Source organism: Macaca nemestrina, chromosome X (genome assembly GCF_043159975.1).
Source record: "Macaca nemestrina isolate mMacNem1 chromosome X, mMacNem.hap1, whole genome shotgun sequence".
In the NCBI taxonomy this organism is placed as follows: Eukaryota; Metazoa; Chordata; class Mammalia; order Primates; family Cercopithecidae; genus Macaca; species Macaca nemestrina.
In genome coordinates, this window is record NC_092145.1 from 52668091 (window position 1) to 52691251 (window position 23161).

The 23161-nt window shown below is 38.8% G+C and overlaps 1 protein-coding gene across 22 annotated transcripts in view; it reads right to left on the reverse strand.

The window, feature by feature from the left end:
• Positions 1-23161, reverse strand: part of LOC105499789 (G protein-coupled receptor associated sorting protein 2) — a 177618-nt gene that overhangs the window by 71668 nt on the left and 82789 nt on the right. For 19 of the 22 annotated variants that reach the window (XM_071089169.1, XM_071089164.1, XM_071089160.1 and 16 more), the window contains exons 7-8: positions 12159-12249; positions 1868-2043 (exon numbers count right to left, since the gene is read on the reverse strand). The gene's annotated coding sequence lies outside the window, so the exon portion shown is untranslated. Of the gene's footprint in view, positions 1-1867; positions 2044-2842; positions 3024-12158; positions 12250-23161 lie in introns of all 22 variants that reach the window. The other 3 variants (XM_071089148.1, XM_071089154.1, XM_071089166.1) reach the window with 3 other exon arrangements.

A 23161-nucleotide genomic window follows, 5' to 3' on the forward strand; every position in this document is an offset into this window, starting at 1 on the left:
CAAACTATCCTGCAACACAGAAATGGCCCCAAAGCTTCATGTATAATGTAAGTGTGAGCACATGCTCCATCTTCCTGCTCTCCTTCCAGGTGGTCTCTGTGGCAGTTATGCTGCTTGGTTTAGATAACAGTCATCACTTCTCTGGGAGGGAGGAAAAAGTTGGGCCTGGATGACCATTCGTTGAAGTTCTACTAGGTGCCATCTACTCTGTATGGGATTTATCATTTACCCCACAGAAAACTTGTCTAAGAAAGGCATTGTGAGTCCCCTTTTACAGATGAGCAAGGGCAAAGTAGAATGGCAAAGGATTTGATCACCACAGAAACTGACAGAGCCTGGGATAGTAGCTGGCAGCCTGGGCACCTTAAGTGCTGGTGGTAGATCTTTAGCAAATGTATCTGGACACACACTGTTGAGGAAGTTAATGTCTGTCCTCCCTGTGTTTACCCTCCTTGCATTTCCAGCAAGGAACCAGGCTTGGTGTTCCTTCCCCTTGCCTTAGGAGAGGTTTATGGCAGGGTTGGGAGCCAAAGATGTCTGAATCCAGTGTCTTCCATTCTTTAGGAAACTTAAACTTCAGGGAAATATTGGACTGCTTGTTATCTGGTAGGAAAAGGAGGTCCTCTGAGGACATAGAGAAAGGAGAGGAACAGAGATTTATCTCAAATAGGGATGAGGCCAGAGATCTACTTGTCCCTCCAGGAGTAAGGATCTGAGCACTGCTCCATATCAACCCTTGGGTTTCATCAGTATATGGTCCATTGAAATTGGGCATCCAGCCATGACACCTATTTTTCTCTTTGGATAAAAGGATAGATGGAACAGGGTCAGGGAGTCCTTAAGGCACCAAGCCAATTAGGCAAATTGTCAGCTCAGCACTGAGCAGGAGGGACACATGATTGATGATGGCAGGGACCTCTCAGGCTGTTAACTAGAGTATAAATTCCCACAAGCGGGACTGCTTCCTCAAAAAGCCACGAATATTAAACATTCGTCTAATTCACCTTAAAATCTCTTTACTAATTTGTCACAATGAAATACAAGATATGAACACTCATTTTTCAAGATCTGTACAAATAATGGGTTTCACTACATTATTAATATTTGCTAATGTGATATACTTTTGTTGGAATGTTATTTTTCATTTTCCATATTTTATTTTCCTATAAATGGCATATTTCACATTTAAATTACCAAATGCAAAGATAATGATCCCACTTTATGTCTCAAATATGTTCTGGAATAATTATGGTGTTTGAAAAGAAAACTCAGTCAGTGAGTTGGTGTTTATGCTGTATCCTCATTAAATGGAAAATGTGGGGCCATGAAAACTCCATACATGGCCTAGGGAGGAAAAATTGGTACAACCTCTTTGCAGAGACATTTGGCAACCTCTCTGAGAGAAGAAAGCAAGGCACCTGTCACCCACTGTACTCTTAGGTCTGGACAGCATATATGTAAGATGGCCAAGATAGCATGGCTAGTCATATTTAAAGGAATCTCAAATCACCTTATTAGATATAGCTAAGTAATACTATTTTCAGAGAATAAAAATTTTCAAAAGAGCACTTACTCCATGATGTCATTTATATATTTATAGCTAAAAGCATGTAGTTGTATATTTTGCATGATTCCCTCATAACTCTGTGGAGAAATCATCATTATTCCCATTCTGAAGTTGACTATATTAAATTTGCTGATGTAAAATCAATTTTGCAGATTCATCTAGTAAGGAATAGGAATGGCATTCTAACTCTTACCCTCCCCAGAGGACACCCAGGTATCTTCTTTATAGATCATAACCTTCTAGGACTTAAACACTTGTAATTTTACATGTTTTTAGTACTGTGCCCTTGTGGGTACTCACTCAACAACCTCTCTCTCTTTGAAGAAGCTGACAGTGCAGATGAAATCCCGGTGCAGGGTCCTGTAGGTGCTAATGGGTCTGGAATGAAGGTCAAGGGCTTGTGAGTCCTGCCTCCTCTTCATCTGCACTCACTCTTCATTTGGGGGCTCAATAGAAACTGCTTTTCCAATATCAATCTAGAAGATCAAACAAGGGGGCAGAAAATGACAGGGGATTAAAGGAAATGTTTTAATTATTTCTTTCCCTTTTCCCTGATCCCTCAGCAAAGTCCTCCTGCAACACAGGAATAGTTCCCAAAGCTTTATTCATAATGCAAGTGTGAGTAGGTTTAACTTCTTATTGCTTGGTATATTTCCAGGTAGACTCTATGGCAATTGTGCTGTTTGGCTTAGGTAAGTTATCGCTTCTCTAGGAGGGAGGTGAAAAGTGGGTCAGTATGAACATTTGTTGATGTCCTACTAGGTGGCATCTATGCTGTACAGGATTTCTTATTTATACCATAGACTAGTCATGTAAGGAAGATATAGTGAGTCTCCTTTCACAGATGACTAAGGGCAAGCTGACAGAGGGTAAGAAAGGATTTCAGCATCACACATCAAGTAATGTGCAGGAATGTGGTCCAGCCTTTGCTGTCATTACAGTATTTCATGCATTGTCAACAGAGGCGACATCATGCCCAAGGGGCTGAAAATTGGCTCTCGATGCTAAGGAGGATGGTAGACATTACAATGGTTTGTGGTCCTGCAAAGTACCACAGTACAAAAACAGTTACCACTTTACGTGTCGTATTAATATTTTACATTCTTGGCAGAAAGGATGTGTGAGGAAGAACATGTCTAAAAGTCCTCCAAAACAGGGACAAGAATGAAAGAAGGTGAGAGAAACACTGCCTATGCCCAGTGACTTCTTATGTAGATGACTGGCCACCAGGGCTTTGGAACTGATCATTTTACTCTCCTCTCCCCAGATGCTCACTCAACAACCCCTCCTGGTGATGATGATGATGGTGGTGATGGTGATGGTTGAAATGAAATCCTCTCTCTCTCTGGGCACAGGAGACCTTGATATGTGGACCATATGAATTGACTGGTTCTTAAGGTGACAGACAGGCAGGGGCTCAGTCAGAACGACACATGTTTCCTCTGGAACAGATGATCTGGAGGGTAGAAAATTAATGTTGACAAAACTAGTATAAGCAAGAAATGCTCTAATTTGCATCTCTTTTCATCTTAACATTTATTCAAGTAGCCTATTATTTAATGTATAATTTAGATTAAATTATGGAAATTTAGGAACAGTTATGTAAATCAGACAAATTGCTTTGTAATGCCTGCTCAGTAATAGAAACTGGAATTTCATTAAGGCATTGTGTCCTGAAGTCACCAGGAATTTGAATGCTCTAATTTCTCTCAGTGCTCACATGCACTGGGTACTGCTTAATTTATTTATATAATGAACTATATTACTTTAAAACTATAATACGAAATTATATGATATATAATATCAAATTATTAAATATTTATCTAAGTATAATATTAATATATCAAATATATATTAAAATTGCATTATAAAATTGTAATATTAAATTAGGTTATAATATTAAATTATATGAGTCTAATTATCATGACATATGAAGCATTCCCAGTAATCAGTAAGGAGAAATGGCCTAGTGATGTTGTGGTAAGTATAATCTAAGTATGCACCCAGTGATTCTTGTTTCTTGTTATTTACTTCTTTGTATAATCTGCCTCATTGTGTGTGAGCTGGAGTTAGTGACTTGCTTCTAGTTGGTATCCACAGTGGTATAGTTTGAATGTGTCTTCCAAAGTTCATTTGTTGGAAACCTGATTCCCAATATAAAGGTGTTGGAAGGTGGGACCTTTAAGATGTCTAGGGTCATGGTGATTCTGCACCCAGAAACAGATTAATGCCATTACTGTGGGAGTAGGTTCTTCATAAAAGGACAAGTTTGTTCCCCCTCTTGCTGTCTCTCCTCTTCTCTTTGCCCTTCTGCCACGGGATGATACAATAAAAAGCCCTCACCAGATGCCAGCCCCTCGATCTTGGACTTCCCAACCTCCAGAACTGTGAGCCAATAAATTACAAATTACACAGTCTGTGACATTGTTCTAGCAGCACAAAAATGGATTAGGAAAATGTGTACCAAAGAAGTGGGGTTTTGAAACAACAAATAACTGAAAATGTGAAAGTGGCTTTGGAACTGGGTAATAGCAGCTAGAAGAATTCGGAGGAGCCAGCTAGCAAAAGCCTACATTGCCATGAACAGAGTATTAAGGGCAATTCTGGTGAGGCCTCAGAAGAAGAGTATGACTGTAAGAAAAGTCTGAATCTTCTTAGAGATTACCTAAGTGACTATGATTAGAACATTGGTAGAAATATGGACAGTAAAGACCATTCTCACCAGGTCTTGGATGAAAATTAGGAATATATTATTAGAAACTGGCATAGAGGCAATTCTTGTTATAAATTGGCAAAGAACTTGACTGTATTGTTTTGATGCCCAAGGGCTTTATGGAAGGCAGAATTTAAGAGTGATGAACTAAAGTATCTGGCAGAAGAAATTTCTAAGCAAAGTATTGGAGGAACTGTGTGGCATCTGTAACTGCATACAGTAAGATGTAAGAAAAGAGAAATGATTTAAAGACAGAATTTATAATTTATAATTAAAAAGGAATCAGAGGGCCAGGCATGGTGGCTCATGCCTGTAATCCCAGCACTTTGGGAGGCTGAAGCAGGGGATCACCTGAGGTCAGAAGTTCAAGACCAGCCTGGTCAACACGGTGAAACCCCATCTCTACTAAATATATAAAAATTAGCCAGGTATGGTGGCAGGTGGCAGGCGCCTGTAATCCCAGCTACCTGGGAGGCTGAGGCAGGAGAATTGCTTGAACACAGGAGGCGGAGGTTGCAGTGAGGCGAGATTGCGCCATTGTGCTCCAGCCTGGGCAACAAGAACGAAACTTCACCTCAAAAAAAAAAAAAGGGGGGGAATCAGAACATAAACATTTGGAAAATTCACATTCATGTCATATAAAGAATAAAAAAGCATGCAAGAGTACAGCCAAGCAACTCTCTGATAATGGGATTAGCATGGCTAGAAGGAAGCCAGGTGCTGTTCATCAGGACAACGCATTGGAGAAAGACTCTGAAGACATTTCAGATATATTCAAAGTTGCCCCTTTCCTACAAGTCCAGAGATCTAGGAGGGCAGAATGATTTCAAGGGACAGGCCTGGGGTGTCCCTCATGGGCTCACTGCTCAGAACCATCTTGGGACTCTGATCCCTGAATTCTAGTACAGTGCTGCCTGGCAGTCCCAGCTGTATCTCAAGTGGACCTAGGTATGCTCGGGCTGCTCCTGTGAAGGGTGCAAATTGTAAGCATTGCTGGTTCCCACACGGTGCTAATTCTGCAAGTGAGCAGAATGCAAGAGCTATGGGGGCACCGCTTCTTTCACCTAGATTTTAAAGTATGTATCAGACATCCCTGTGACCCAGGCAGAAACCTGCTGCAGGGGCAGAGGCACTATAGAGTTCTCACTAGGGTAATGCCTAGTTGAGCCACAGGCATAGGGTTGCCACTGAGACCATGAATCTCTAAATCCATCAGCGTGCAGCCCCAGCCTGGAAGAGCTGCAGGCAGGAGACTCCAACCCATGAGAGCTGCTGCAAGGGCGCAACCCAGCAAAGCCATAGGGGTGGGGCTTTCTGAGGCCTTGGAGCTTAATCCATACCCCAGTGTGCTCAGAAGGTGGGACATGGAGTCAAGAAAGATTATTCTCCAGCTTTGAGATTTAACGTTGTTTGCCCTGTTCAGTTTTGCACTTACTTGGGACCCATTACTCCTCTTTTCTTGCCTATTTTTCCCTTTTGGAATTAGAATATCTATCCTATGCCTGTCTCACTGTTGCATTTTGGAAGTAGATAACTTGTTTTGATTTTATAGCCTCACAGTTTGAGGGAATTTGCCTCAGAATATATCATGCCTTGAGTCTCATCCATATTTGATTTGGTAAAGACATTGGGGCTACTGGGATGGAGTCAGAATATTTTGCATGTGAGAAGGACATGAATTTTCTGAGCCGGGGGCAGAATGCTGCAGTAAGAATGTGTCCAGTAAAGTTTATGTATTGAAAGCTTGATTCCCAATGTGTGTTGGTCTATCCAAGTACTTCTTCCCTAAATTTCTTTGTCACCAATTTTCCAATCATGTCCTTTCCAAGTTACTGATCATGCAGCCAAACTATTGTCCACAGTCCATGAATCAGTATATATAGAAATGGCAGGTCCAGCCATTTGTTCAAGCGAAGTGATCAACCAGGTACACTGTACACTGCTCAAAGTTCTGCCCACTGGGAGAATTTCCATTCACCATTGTCCTTCAGGGACATCCCAGAAAGGGGATGTAGTGTTAGTTGTCCACTTCTGAGTAGTGCCTGCATATTATGCAGAATCATCTGTAAACCAAACTTCTCTTTCTCTGTCAACTGATCATAGGGAACTTAGATTATAGGTGCAGGCTGGGAGAAAGAAAGGAGTGTAGCAAAAATGAGGGCCATGGGCATTTGAGCTGCTTCCTCACGTAACTTACTTATGCCTTCTGTGCCTGCTTGAGCTCGATTTCATGTATACTACTTACCTTTGTTGATGGAGTGAGTGCTGCTGTACATACTCAACTTTATGGCTATGTGGGTTGGATAACACACAGGTCATGGTGGGCAGCTCAGGTCACGTGAAAACTTGGTTGTTTCCAGTCTCTACTAAGGCCCATTAGCAGGCCAAGAGTTGTTTCTCAAAAGAACTGTAGTTATCTAGGAAAGATGGCAGGGCCTGTGTTGCCATTCACCTATGAATGCCTGCCAAAGGTTCCCAAGGGCATCCCTATCTGTCACTGACAACTCAAGCACCATTGGATCTGCTTGATCATATGGCCCAAGTGGCATAGCAGCTTGCATAGCAGCCTGGACCTGTTGCAGAGCCCTCTCTTGTTCTAGGCCCTACTCAACACTAGCAGCTTTTTGTGTTACTCAGTAAATAGGTCAGAGTTACACACCCATATGAAGAGTATGTTGCCTCTAAAATCCAAAGAAGCCCACCAGATGGTGTACCTCTTTTTTGGTTGTAGGAAAGGCCAGGTGCAAGTATTTATCCTTCACCTTAGAAGGGATATCTCAAATGCTCCACACCTCTGAGCTTCTAGAAACTTGACTGAGGTTGGATATGCCACCTTTTACCTCTGAGGAGAGGAGAAAACTAACAGCCATATAACATTCTATTATATTCTTTAAACTAGTAGGTTAAAACAAAAACTGATAAAAATAATTACTTATAAGGGAACAGAGTAGCAGCCCAGGATGGAAGCTGATCATGTATATTCTCTTAAAAATATAATACCTATTTTTTTTTTTTTTTTTTTTTTTTGAGGCGGAGTCTCGCTCCGTCGCCCAGGCTGGAGTGCAGTGGCGCGATCTCGGCTCACTGCAAGCTCCGCCTCCCGGGTTCCCGCCATTCTCCTGCCTCAGCCTCCCGAGTAGCTGGGACTACAGGCGCCGCCACCACGCCCGGCTAATTTTTTTGTATTTTTAGTGGAGACGGGGTTTCATTGTGTTAGCCAGGATGGTCTCGATCTCCTGACCTCGTGATCCGCCCGTCTCGGCCTCCCAAAGTGCTGGGATTACAGGCTTGAGCCACCGCGCCCGGCCAAAAAATATAATACCTATTTACTGGTCTGATGCACTGAAAAAGTTAAGAAGCAATGGCCAACCCAGTAGCAATGAGCAACTCTAGTACCCAGATTGAGTCCTCTAAAAATATTACCTACAAGGAAAAATGGCCGAATCCAAGTCTGTGGTCAAGCTGTACCAGATGAGTCTGGACTGAATGATCATACCAGCGAACATGTCAAAAAGACTCAGAAGCCAACCTGATAGGCCTTCCACAGACCAAATAAGAACAATTTAAGCATCAAAAACATTAGTGCCTACAGTGAGTTAAAACACATTACATACAGAAACATCTCTGAGTCGTGATGACACTCTAAAAGAAAAAACTCAAACAAAACCAACTCACTGCTCATCTGTGGAGGATCCTACAGAAACAATACTTATTCTTAAAACTGGAAATACTGCAAAATGATTAAATATTTGTCCTTCCTTTCCTGTGTGTGCCATACCTCAGTTAAGCCTAATAGTTGGCGGGGGTTGAAGCGGGGGAGTTTCTCTTATAGAAAATGTCCAGCTAATAAATGCAGAAGAAATTGTACTATCTAAACACCATCACTGTAGAATTTTTAAAGAAATGCAGATCTTGGTAAAGATCAGAGATTGTAAAAAATCATGAGGTAAAAAGCAGATGGGACATTTCACAATGGATGGATCAGTCTAACAACACCTGAGCCCAGTGCTCAATCTTAATGTCAAGGTAGGAGTGACAATCAGACACAATGAGGTTCTTTGTATGCCTATGAATTGAACGCTTGTGTCCTCCCAAAACTCATATGTGGAAACCGTAATCTCCAATGTGACAGTATTTAAAAATAGGACTTTTGGGAAATAATTAGGTCATCAAAGTGGAGCCCTCATTATGAGATTAGTGTCCTTATAAGAAGAGACACAGAGAGCTTGCTTGCTCTCTGCATGCACACACCAAGGAAAGGCCATGTGAGGACATAACCAGGAAGAGGATTCTCACCAGGAACCCAACCATACTGGCATCCTGATTAGACTTGTAGCTTCCAGACTCACGAGAAGTAAATGCTTGTTATTTAAGCCACCTAGTCTGTGGTAATTTGGTAAAGCAGCCTGAACTAAGACTTGGCGTAAGGATATAGGATATGTAACACGTCCGAGGTACTCTTGCCAAAAAAGTCCTGAACTGGATGAAGCCTCTAACTCTACTAATTTACAGGAAATAGGAGGGGCCAGAGCAACGTAAGTAACAGCACAATGGGGATACAATCAGCAAAATTGAGAATGTATACTGCACAAACCAAAGATCTAGTGTAATAAGCAAATACAGGTTGAATATCATTAATCTGAAAATCCAAAATCTGAAATGCTCCAATGAGCATTTCCTTTGAGCATCATGTCAATGATCAAAAAATTTCAGATACTGAAGCCTTTTGGATTTGCAGATTAGGGATACTGAACATGTAAATTGAAAAGCAAAAACAAAGAGAGAAAAGAGATTTAAAACTCCAGAGAGTTAATGAGAAATTAAAGTATAATTAAAACCCATAATGAGATACCACCACACTTACACCAGAAAAAGAAAATTAAAAAGATGGAAAACACCAAGTGTTGGTGAGGATATGGAAGCTGTGTAATTTTCACAGCACCGGTGAAAATACAAATTCAACAACTACTTTGAAAAAGTGCTGGCAGTATTGACTGAGCTGATCATACACACATCCTACAACTCAGAAATTTCATTCTTAGGTCTGGGGAAGGTACACACCCAAAAGAAAGAAAAATAAATGTTTATCCAAAGATATGTACAAGACATTCATAACACTGTTATTCATAATGTCAAAAACTAGAAAAAATCCACATAGCAGATATGCTTACTGTGAAATATCCACTAGATGTAACAATATCCACCAATGATGATGAATGATCTACTACTATAGACAACAATAAATGTAAATCTCACATACAGTATGTTGACTGAAGGAAGAAAGTTACAAAAGAGAACATGATGTATGATTCTAGGAATTTTTCTTCTAATTTCCCATTACAGCTTAGGCTACATAAAAAATTCAACACCCTATTTTTTCTTATTTGAAGATACTTAGTGTTCCCATATATTATCTGCAGGTTAACCTCAAAGAAGCACATATCCACTGAGCCCCTGAAAAGTGAAGCACTACAGATATGAACACGGCTAATGCTGTTGATATGGTTTGGCTGTGTCCCCATCTAAATCTCAACTTGAATTGTATCTCCCGGAATTCCCACATGTTGTGGGAGGGACCCAGGGGGAGGTAACTGAATCATGGGGGCCAGTCTTTCCCATGCTATTCTTGTGCTAGTTAATGAGTCTCACAAGATCTGATGGGTTTATCAAGGGTTTCCGCTTTTGCTTCTTCCTCATTTTCTCTTGCTGCCGCCAGGTAAGAAGGGCCTTTCGCCTCCCGCCGTAATTCTGAGGCCTCCCTAGCCATGTGGAACTGTAAGTCCAATTAAACCCTTTTTTGTTCCCAGTTTTGAGTATGTCTTTATCGGCAGTGTAAAAATGAACTAATACAGTAAATTGTTACCAGTAGAGTGGGGTGTTGCTGAAAAGATACCCGAAAATGTGGAAGCAACTTTGGAAGTGGGTAACAGGCAGAGGGTAGAACAGTTTGGAAGGCTCAGAAGAAGACAGGAAAATGTGGGAAAGTCTGGAAGCTCCTAGAGACTTGTTGAATGACTTTGCCCAAAATGCTGATAGCAATATGGACAATAAGATCCAGGCTGAGGTGGTCTCAGATAGAGATGAGGAACTTGTTGGGAACTGGAGTAAAGGTGACTCTTGTTATGTTTTAGCAAAGAGACTGGCAGCATTTTGCCCCTGCCCTAGAGATTTGTGGAAGTTGGAACTTGAGAAAGATGATTTAGGGTATCTGGCAGAAGAAATTTCTAAGCAGCAAAGCATTCAAGAGGTGACTTGGGTTCTATTAAAGGCATTCAGTTTTATAAGGGAAGCACAGCATGAAAGTTTGGAAAATTTGCAGCCTGACTATGTGATAGAGAAGAAAAACCCATTTTCTGGGGAGAAATTCAAGCTGGCTGCAGATATTTGCATATGTAGCAAGGAGCCTAATGTTAATCCCCAAGACCATGGGGAAAATGCCTTTAGGCCATGTCAGAGACCTTCACAGCAGCCCCTCCCATCATAGGCCTGGAGGCCCAGGAGAAAAAAGTGGTTTCCTGGGCTGGGCCTAGGGTCCCTATGCTGTGTGTAGCCTAGGGACTTGGTGCCCTGTGTCCCAGCTGTGGCTGAAAGGAGCCAACATACAGCCCGGGCTGTGGCTTCAGACGGGGGAAGCCCCAAGCCTTGGCAGCTTCCACGTGGTGTTGAGCTTGCAGGTGCACAAAAGTCAAGAATTGCAGTTTGGGAACCTCCATCTAGATTTCAGAAGATGTATGGAAACTCCTGGATGCCCAGGCAAAAGTTTGCTACAGGGGCGGGGCGCTCATGGAGAACCTCTGCTAGGGCAGTGAAGAAGAAAAATTTGTGATTGGAGCCCCCACACAGAGTCCCTACTGGGGCACTGCCTAGTGGAGCTGTGAGAAGACAGTCACTGTCTTCCACACCCCAGAATGGTAGATCCACTGACAGTTTGCATCATATGCCTAGAAAAGTCACTGACACTCAACACCAGCCCATGAAAGCAGCCAGGAGGGAGGCTGTACCCTGCAAAGCCACAGGGGTGGAGCTGTCCAAGATCATGGGAACCCACCTGTTGCATCAGTGTGACCTGGATGCGAGACCTGGAGTCAAAGGATATCACTTTGGAGCCTTAACATTTGACTGCCCTGCTGGATTTTGGACTTGCATGGGCTCTGTAACCCCTTTGTTTTGGCCAATTTCTCCCATTTGGAATGGCTGCGTTTATCCAATACCTCTATCCCCATTCTACCTAGGAAGTAACTAGCTTGCTTTTGATTTTACAGGCTCATAGGTGGAAGGGACTTGCCTTGTCTCAGATGAGACTTTGGACTGTGGACTTTTGGGTTAATACTGAAATGAGTTAAGACTCTGGGAGACTCTTGGGAAGGCATGACTGGTTTTGAAATGTGAGGACATGAGATTTGGAGGGGCTGGGGGCGGTATGATATGGTTTGGCTGTGTCCCCATCGAAATCTCAACTTGAATTGTATCCCCCGGAATTCCCACATGTTGTGGGAGGGACCCAGGGAGACGTAACTGAACCATGGAGGCCAGTCTTTCTCGTGCTGTTCTCGTGATAGTTAAAGAGACTCACGAGATCTGATGGGATTATCAGGAGTTTCCGCTTTTGCTTCTTCCTCATTTTCTCTTGCTGCCTCCATGTAAGAAGAACCTTTCACCTCCCACCACGATTCTGAGGCCTCTCCAGCCATGTGGAACTGTAAGTCCAATTAAACCTTTTTTTGGTTCCAGTTTTGGGTATGTCTTTATCAGGAGCATGAAAACAAACTAATACAGCTGTGTATAATGGACATGCAGCTGGATATGAGACAGGAGACATACTTATCCCACTAACTCTAGGTGCCCTTGAGTAAGTCACCACACCACATCTATACTCACCCAGCAAAGAGGGACTGAGTAGCCCTGTCTCCAGCAAGATCTCAGGGACAGAGAGCAATGTGATTCCCATCTGGAAAACCACTCTGAGTTCCTAAAAGGGAAAAGAACTCATTCATCTTGGGGGTCCAAGGAATTATCTATATCAACAGCCAAGTTGTCTAGTACAAAGTAATTATGATGTTTATTAATGTTTTTATTTTTAAAATTATTACTTTTTCTTAAATAAATACCATCTGGTACAATGTAGAATGACTACAGAAACACAGATAAAAGAGCTATGGTCTCAAAGTTACACCAACCACCATGGGTTGACATAGTTCAACAAATATCTGTCTCTTCTTCCTAAGTGTACTGGTTAGGAGTCTGGGCTCTGTATACAGACTAGAGACAAACCCTAGTTCTGCCATGTAAAAACCTTGTGACTTTGAATACTGTTATTTCACCATAAAATCACTCAAAGTCTTGTCAGTAAAACCAGGATTATATAGTACTTACAATACAGGACAAAACATATTTTACATGTACCATGGAACTTAAAATTAAAATTAAAATTTAAAAAAAAGTCCCTGTGTTCTGGTTTTTAAAAATATAAATGGCCAGGGATCACATTAACTTGAAAATTCTAAGGCAGAGATACTGGGGAAAGAAAGTTTAATAGTCGTGCAACTGAATCCTATTTATCAACTCGGGTATTTTTTAAATTTTAATTTTAACTGACAAATAATTGTATATACTATGGGGTACACTGTAATGTTTTGATATATGTTTACATTGTGGAAAGATTAAATCAAGCCAATTCAATAAATTAAATAAAGCTTAATAGTCTTACAAATGAGTCTTGTTTTTCCTTTTTCTTATTTATTTATGATCCAGATACTCATTCTTTATTATAAAATGACATATTTTCCTCCAATCTGTTGGAGTCCTCTACTTTTGTTTGTGGTATCTTTTGTTAAATAATAGTTTTTAATTTTGCTGTCAAATTTACCTATTTTTGCCTTATATAGCTTTTGATTTTACTTATTTTTTAAATTTTTGTTCATTTTTTAACTTTGATTTTAGTTTCAGGAGTACATGTGAAAGTTTGTTATACAGGCAAATCGGGTGTCACAAGGGTTTGGTGTGCAGATTATTTTGCCACTCAGGTTATATGCATAGGACCCAGTAGGTAGTTTTCAATCCTTAACTCTCCTCTTTCCGTCTACCCTCAGGTATGAATATTAGTCATCAACTGATGCATTTTAAAATCACTTTTTTTTCACTACAACCACTGTTGGTTGACTAATTACCTTAAGAATGCCTCAGAAGCACTTGGAGGAACTGATCTCAGAAAACAGCCCACCATTTCTCTGCATGGCCAAACAAACAGCCGAGCGGTCCTCCTTGACTATGCCTTATCCCCACACACCCCACACACACAGCCATTGCAGGTCCCCCATGCCCTACCTCCAAACACGACCTGTCCAGGTCTAACCCTTCCTCTGCAGACAGCTGCAGTCCTGGCATCATTCACCTGTGCCTCTTCCCTGAATTTCTGCAATATTCTTCTAATGGTTATCCCCACTCTTTATTTTGTCCCTCTCCAGTCCATTCTCCAAACAGTGGCCAGAGTCACTTTCTGAAAACAAGGATCACATCACGTCACTCCCGTACTCTAGCCTTCCACACTCAGAATAAAACCCAAACTCCTTAAAAGATCCAAACCGTGTGGCTCTTGTCTGCCCTTTCAACCTTATCTCCTACTTGTCTGCATTTATGGGCCAGGCTTCAGCCACTCCAACTTGTCCTCTGCTCCTAGATCAATGGTGCCCATACACAGCACAGGGACATTGACAAAATGGCCTCTCCATGCCTAGCTTCTTTCTGTTGTTCAGGACTCAGCTCAAGTGTCACTTTCTGAGAAAGAGCTTCACTGACAACCTCATCTATGATAATCCCTGTCTCAGTCATTTTCTACTCTACCTGTTAATTTTCTTCAAAACACAAATCCCCATATGAAATTGCCTCACTCATTGATTGCTTATTGCCAGTTTCCCCAAACTAGAATGATAGCTCCAGGGATTCTTCTTCTCTTATTCTCTGTGATGTTTCTTCAGTGTCTCATACATTAATCACTGAATAAGAATTACTGAATTGAAAAAATTGTTACCTACTGGACACACAAGACAAGACACAGAAATTTAAAGCTGAGTAGCAGGAGCAACTAACAATGAAATTAGACATCAAAGGATTTAAACTTTTCATAGACCTTGTTGCCATCCACAGCATTGCTTTTCAATCGTGGATGAGTAACAGAAACAACAAAAGAAATTACTCAAAATGTAGACACCTCTCACCTCACCTCCCTGGTTTTGATTCATCTGGTTGTTTAAAAGTCTGAAACCTTCCCCTTGTCTGTCTCTCTTGCTTCCACTCTTGCCATGTGACATGCCTGCTACTGCTTTGCCTTCTGCCATGATTAAAAGCTCTCTGAGGCTTCCCAAGAAGCTAAGCAGATCCTGGGGCCATGCTTCCTGTCCAGCCTGCAGAACCATGAGCCAATTAAACCTTTGTCTTCATAAATTACCATCTCAGGTATTTTTGTATTACAAGGCAAGAATGGCCTAATACAAAAAATATATATTAATAATTACAGAGGGTAACCCTTTGAGGAACATGGGAATCTGAGTCACACTGACATAAATAAATGTTAATAAATACATTGATAAATAAGGGAGAAGAAAAAGCTCTATCTTTTTCTCAAATGCAAACTGATAATTCCAGAAGGAATATCAGAATTGGAAAACAGCCACTTAACAACTATCATAATAATACGTGTTTCAGGCAAAAAACATAAACGAATGCTCATTCTGCACCAATCTCATGGTAGTCACTGAGTCACCATGGTAACAATGTGGGCCAAGACAGCTCGGAAAAGAAAATAACCATCACTTTGATTTGTTTTCTAGTATGTCCTAGGAACTGAACTGGTCTGATATGACCACAGTAATTAACCTGAAGTATTCCTCACAATAAATACTTCTGGCAGCTTCAGCAATATACACATTCATACACACATACATATCCACATACATATATGTTCACTCTCTCTCTCTCTTTCTTTCTCAACACCCAAGATCCCAGGAATTCACTGAGATGGATTGCTGGTGGTGGGGAGTAGGTAACAAACCCCACAATTCAACAGATTCAATTCTGACCACATATAAAGTTGAAATCTACTAAACTATTTTACGATGGATTTTTCTGGAGATGACCTGTTGATTTGTCTCTGGGACTTTTTTCCTCTAGTTACAATATATTTTCAATAACTTCTGAAAGCTGACATGGAAACACAGGCAAATGCCTACTAAGTATCAGGTACCTTTTCCATTTTATAGTCTGAGATCTCAACCTAGAAGATTAGTTAACAGCTACTGTTAAACATTTGGCAGCTGACAGCTCAGTGAAAAGAAAAATGTAATTCAAAATACTGGCATTTATAAGAACACCAAGAAATATGAAATAACTAGGAATAATCTATCCAAATATATGACAGGTCTGTATAGTGAACGTTACATAACATTGCAAAGAGAAATTAAAGAAGACCTAAATAAATAGAGAGACATACTGTCTTCATGAGTTGGAAAACTCAGTATTGTTAAGATGCCTGTTCTGTTTAAACTGATCTATATATTCAGAACAATCCCAATAAAAATCCTAACTGATATAGTTTTAACAGAAAGTAAAATGCTGTTTCTAAAATTCATGTAAAAATACAAAGGATCTAGACTATGCAAACAACTTTGAGAAAGAACAAAACGGATGACAAACACTACCTGATTTTAAGACTTCTTACAAACCCATAGTAATTAAGACAGTGTACTACTGGCATCAAGGCAGAAGAGCAGATCAAAAGAACAAAATAAACCACCTAAAAATTGACCTACATATATTGGACAACTGACTTTTGACAAAGGTGCAGAAGCCATTCAATGTATAAAGGATGGTATTTTCAATGTATCATGCTGAAACAAGTAGATATTCATATACACAGTTACATACTGTGATCTGTATATTGTACCATGTACAAAAGACAATTCAAAAGGCAATTCATAATGGATCATAGATGTAAATATAAAACCTAAAGCTGTAAAACTTGTAGAAGAAAACATGGGAGAGCAAAATTGTGACCTTGAGTTAGGTAAAGATTTCTTAGATGAATAAATCAGTAATTTGGAATGCGTCAAAGTTAAAAACTCTGGGTCTTATAAAGACACTGTTAAGAGAATGAATAGACAAGTCCCTGATTGGGAGAAAATGTTTGAAAATCATATCTGATAAGTACTTATATCTAAAATATAGAAAATATCACAAAATTCAATTAAACATTCCAATAAATGAATAGGCAAAAGAGTTGAATACACACTTATCTATAGAAGATAAACAACTGTCAAATAAGTACATGAAAATATACTCAAACGTCATTAATCATTAGGGAAATGTAAATGAAAACTACAAAGCATCACTATCTCGTGGCTTTGCTTTTTTTATACTTTAAAAATTATTCTTGGCATTGTTCCCTTACAGTATTATTTCTATAGCACCTAATTGAATTTCTATCTTCTATACTTTTTATGAATGAAGGCTTTCATTTAAATATATGTAATTGTTGAGTTTTGTTAGTTTTGGTTCAAAGTGGTCAGATTAATACGAAATCTTCTGGGTGTAAGCCAGGTGTTTTGAATTCAGATACATTTTGGTTTACCTAAGCACACTTTCCAGTATGATTATTTTGTCGTGACTTACCTTCTTTTATACATAAATTTGTGTTAATTATAAATTTGGGTTTGTTAAGTATTTCAGGAGGCTGATAGGTGGTGTGTTCATGTTCATTCAACTGAGCTCTCTGTTCCTAATTTACTACTAAATCCTCCTTTTACCTTTAGTTTCATAGGGGTTATTATAGGTGGAGTGTTCTTTAATTAGAAACTGTAGCCCATTTCTTCCCATCTCATAGACTATACCTTGACCTAACATTTTTATGTAAATATTTGTGATTACTTTAAGACTTTTTAGGGTTAGCTGAAGATAGCAGTATACAGGCTGAATCGACAAGAGATGGTGAGGTTTGTCAGAGTTTATCAATTACAGAACAGCCTCCTCTAGAGCAATATAAAGCACCGCCAAATCCTCTGAGATTTAGGTTGTTGCTGGTAGTAGCACTCTGGCAAATAACTTTATGTATTCAGTTATTTAAGTTTATGGCAAAGCATAATGGGGTATCTAATCCCAGTTTGGGTCTTAGCTATTGTGAATTCAGAAGATAATAAAGTCACTTTCATAGTTTATTTTCATTTTAGCTATTGCCTTTTATGGCTTACAGTTTAGCGTTAGACATAATCAAAAATGTGCTGAGTTTTATTGATTTGGGTTAATCATATGACCTCAGTAGCTGGCACGAAATTTACCAACCCTACGGGAAATTACTACAGCTTGCTCAAACTTCCGTTTATTGCTTAATTTCTATCACTGCTGTTTCTCATGGGGGTGTGGTTGAGCAAGGCATTATGAGATACTAATTAGTGTGCTTGGTATCTGCTCCTTTTGATCTTCTGCTGATCTAGAGGGCATTCTCACTAGTATTCAGACACTTGCATATGTAATCTCACTAAAAAGGCCAGGACCAAACCTGTGTGTTTACGAAGTTACATGAATTCATCCAGGCATTTTCAGTGGCTTGCTTTACTGAATTAAACTACATCAACTTATATCTAGAGAATACTCTTGAGGGGAAATTGCTAAATTTAAGAATTATTCTAGTATTGAGAGTTTTTTGATAATCTTAAGAAACAAAAAGTTTTAGCCTAGAACATCAAATTTTTGATGGATTTTTTTGGTTTGTTTTAGAAAATGCTTTAATTAGGAGTTAGGCTGAAATAATGTTTGGGATAAGTTTATAATTGAATTTAATAATATGTGGGTACACATTAGAGCCTTAGGTAATAATCAGCAGATATAAGATTTTTTGTTTGGGGGGTTTGGCAAGAATAAAAGACATATATTTACATAAATACCGTAACAGCTTAAAGTAGGGGATCAGAGGGAGTTTGCAGAGTTAATCATGTATGATGGGAATTATGCATCTGTGACTGTATCTTGTTTTTATTATGTCCATTGAGCATAGATTAATTAACACCTTATGGTTTTTACTCGGGAAAATAACATTCAATTTAAGTTCAGCTACAGTCAAGTTTTGTCAAGGCCTTGACAGCCATGTTGGATCACATCATCCCCCCAAATTAAAAAATACCAGATGTATGACACCACAGTTATGAGTGATCATGGGCTGATTAGTCATTAGTCCATTGAGATGTCTTATTTAAGAGGAATGAGTAGATGGTTATAAGCTCATGGCCCTGAAGTAAGAACCAGATGTCTGGTATAGTTTCAGTCTAGAAACCCCTAAGTTTTCTGAGTCCAGAGTGAGAAGATGGACACTTCCTGAGCAGACTGCTAATTTATCAAAGCTTGGTAGGTAAGAAATCCTATTGGAGGTGATAAGCATGGTGTCAAAAAAGCATTTGACTTCCTGTGCTATGTATTATCAATAATATTATGTCCTATGTAAAATGAAGAACTTACTGTAGGGAACAATACTCATGGTTAAATTCATTTATGTGTGGACTTTTAATTTAATGTATTATGCACTGTGATTAGTTTGATATACATGCTTGTATGCATGGGGAATGGATTTTAAAGCACCATAAGATATAAATGTATAATGTATGATGAAGTATATATAGTACTACTACATAATTAATGGGGTAAATTACATAATACATGATGTACACAGGGTGAGTAGATTTTATGTTTTTTTCCCACACTGACATAGAACTCAGGAACAATTTCTCTGCATTCAGCATAAGAATCAGGGAATAGAATTTCAGCTTTGGGTGCTGATAGTGGAGGGAAAAGCTTTTCCTTTGACTGTGCTGGGGAGAAGTGCTCTCCATTTTTGGTTTACAAGACCAAATTTAATAAACTACAAGAACTCTTCATTGAAGTTTATTCTTGATTAGGCTAGTAAGTGGTATTAATATGAGAACAAGGGAAAAATATAAAATGGATAATACTTGTTCAATAATAACGAAAGGGTGTTCTACTGATTGACCTTCGATTTGTGTGAATATGAGGTTATTATATACTATAACCCAGAATAGGCATTGGCTTAGTAGCTGGAATATCATGCTTCGCTGTTTAGATAACTGAAGGATTGGGATGATTGCTAAAATTATGATTAAGAGCACAAGGGCTACGACACCTCCTAGTTTATTGGGAGAAGATCCTAAATTGCACAGGCAAATAGAAGATATCACTCTGGTTTAATATGAGGTGGTATATTGAGGGGATTTGCTGGAATATAATCTGGGTTTCCTAAACAGTCAGGGGAGAATAAAACAAGTTTGAATAGAAGTGATAGTAGAAAAACAAATCCTAAAATGCCTTTAATTGTGTGGTAGGGGTGGAATGGGATTTTATTTCAGTTGGTTGAGTTTCCTTGGGTTATCTGATCCTGTTTCATGTGGAAATAGAAGGTGCATAATAATTAGAGCTGGAACAATGAATCACAGAATAAAATGAAAGGTGAAGAATTGTGTGAAGTTACCTTGTCAAGAGAAAATCCACCTCAGATTCATTCTAACAGGTTGATGCCAATGTATGGAATAGTTGACAGTAAATTTGTGATTGTTGTTTCTCTTCATGATAAGACATAGCCTATGAATGCTGTAGCTATTACAGTGACTAAAAGAATAATTCCAATGTTTCAGGTTTCTAGAAAGGTACAGACCTCAGCCTACATGAATAAACAGATAAAGAATATAGATATCCATTAGCATGCAAATATTATATGATTCAGCCATAGCTTACATCTCAGCAGATGTGTGTGATAGAGGAAAATGCAGTTATTGTATCTGAGGTACAGTGTATAGCTAGGAAAAGCCCTGTAATGATTTGTAAAGCTAGGCAAACTCAGTAGGAAACCGAAATTTCTTCATGTTGAGTTGTTTGATGTTGCAGGTATATCAATAAATGAGTAAGAATTTTTATTAGGAAGTGAGATTGTTAAATGTTAGTTATTAGAGTTCTGACAGTTGATGTGCAATGATGATTTTTCACGTGATTGGTCATGATTAGATTCCATGTGAGAATTATGGCATATACTATATTTTGCTACTATTTTTGTTGTAGGCGTCGTAGGACTTTCTTCAAAACTTTTACCTAGTATGTGGGTTTAGGGTTATTAATGGTAGTGTGGAATGCGGGATTGTAATAAATTTTGGCGGATGTTTTATGGGAATGACAGTGTTTTAAATTTATTTAGCAGGGACACTGGTAGTGTTTAGAATCCTATAGCCATAGCTACTAAAGACAATCCTGAAATGTGAGGATCTGGTATTGTTATTTGGGGGAAGTTCAAATCCTAACAATAGTTAGGATTATTAATAGAATTATTTAATCATTGTATAAATAATAGGCTATGATGAAATAAAAATTATTATTGATTTCAAAAATTTAGAGGACTGGGTGACTTTTGAGGGTAAAGAAGTTGGGCTTCTTTGTGAAGATTCTATAGGTATGGCTGCATTGTACAGTTTATGAAGTTGATTAATGGTTGTAAGTGACTGATCCCTTTGTTAATATTTTGTTATTGAAATTACTCAGAGTAATTAAGTGGCTAGAAGTATAGCTAATAAAAATGAAATGAAGAAAGAGAAAAAATATAATTTAATTAGGCCATTTTAGTTAGGGATAGTTACTGAGGCTATTATTTGGAGATGAGATAATTTTTGGTATTTTTCTAGTCATGTCTAATTAAAGTGATGCTGTATTTTGACTTTTAGAAAGGTTTAGGTACACTGATAAATGGTGAACAACTGTTGGAAAAATCCTAGAAGGTTAGAAAATTTATATATGTATGAGGAGAATTCAAATTTGAGATTACATTTTATTTGGTTAAATTCTAATTGCCATAATGAAGCCTAAGATAGTTATGACAAGGGCTGAAAGTTTTAGGTATAATGGCATAGTCATTTGGGGAATAGTTACAGGAGAAATGTTGTTGGAAATTTTAAAAAAAGCAAAAATACTACCAGTTGTTAAAGGTTTAACTGAATTAACTAGGAGGGAGTTAATTTCGCTGATAATAATGAAAGTTGAAAAACTAGGTAGTCCTAGGAGTGCAAAAAAGACAATTTGAGTACTGTAGACAGCTGTTAGGGAGGTGGTAATTAGTGTGATTAAAAGGGCTCAGGCAGTAGTATATAGCATGTTTGCAATTTTGATAAATAAGTCTTTGAAGTAGAAGCCGGTAAGGGAAGGTATGCCTGTGAGTGCAAGGCTTCCAATAATAAGTGAGGAGTAGTGAAAAGGTATGTATTTAAATAGACATCCTATTTTTTTAATATCTTGATCATCATTAAGGTTGTGGATGATGGCTCTGAATATATAAACAGTATAGTTTTAAAGAATGCATGTGTCTAGATGTGGAGAAGTGCTAGATGTAGTTGATTAATATCAATAATGACTATCACAAGACCTAGTTGTCTTGAGGTACAAAATGTGACAATCTTTTTGATGTCACTTTGTGTTAGAGCACAAATCGCTATAAATGTAGTGGTAATAGCGCCTCAGCATATTTTTAGTGTTTGGATTGTTTTATTATTTTCTATTAGTGTATAAAAGTGGGTTAAGAGCCCCTGCTATAACACTGTGATGAAATGGAATAGGGCTGAGACAAGTGTTGGACCTTCTATTTCTGATGGTAGTCATGGGTGAAGGCCAAATTGGGCAAACTTGTCAGTTGCCAGAATGACTCCACTTAATGGAAGGATATTGGGATAGGAATTGAACACAAAAACTTGTTGCATTCTCATGTATTTGAATATAATTTTAAAAAACCATACTATTGTAGTATAAATCCAGTATCTCCCATGCAGATACATAAAATTGTTTGGGGAGCTGCTGTATTTGTGTCTATTCAGCCATATAATCAATTGATCAAAAAATGTAATTCCTGCTTGTTCTCAAAGAGTTGAAAGGAGTTGTTGAGAGTAACTAGAAATAGTATAGTGATAAGAAATATGAGTAAATACTTAAAGAATCAGTTAATGTTTGGATCTGAATGTAAATTGCATATTGAGAACTCTATGATAGATCATGTAACAAAAAGTGCTACTGATAAAAACCTATTCAACACATGGTGCTGGGATAATTGGCAAGCCACATATAGAAGAATGAAACTGGATCCTCATCTCTCACCTTATACAAAAATCAACTCAAGATGGATCAAGGGCTTAAATCTAAGCCCTGAAACCATAAAAATCCTAGAAGATAACATTGGAAAAACCCTTCTTGACACTGACTTAGGCAAAGACTTCATGACCAAGAACCCAAAAGCAAATGCAACAAAAACAATGATAAATAGGTGTAACTTAATTAAACTAAAGAGCTTCTGCACAGCAAAAGAAACAACCAGCAGGGTAAACAGACAACCCACAGAGTGGGAAAAAGTCTTGACAATCTATACATCCGACAAAGGACTAATATCCAGAATCTACAAGGAACTCAAACAAATTAGCAAGAAAAAAACAAACAATCCCATCCAAAAATGGGCTAAGGACATGAATAGACAATTCTCAAAAGAAGATATACAAAGGATGAGTTTGTGTCCTTTGTAGGGACATGGATGCAGCTGGAAACCATCATTCTTAGCAAACTATCACAAGAACAGAAAACCAAACACCGCATGTTCTCACTCATAGGTGGGAACTGAACAATGAGATCACTTGGACTCAGGAAGGGGAGCATCACACACAGGGGCCTATCATGGGGAGGGGGGAGGGGGGAGGGATTACATTGGGAGTTATACCTGATGTAAATGACGAGTTGATGGGTGCAGCACACCAACATGGCACAAGTATATATATGTAACAAACCTGCACGTTATGCACATGTACCCTACA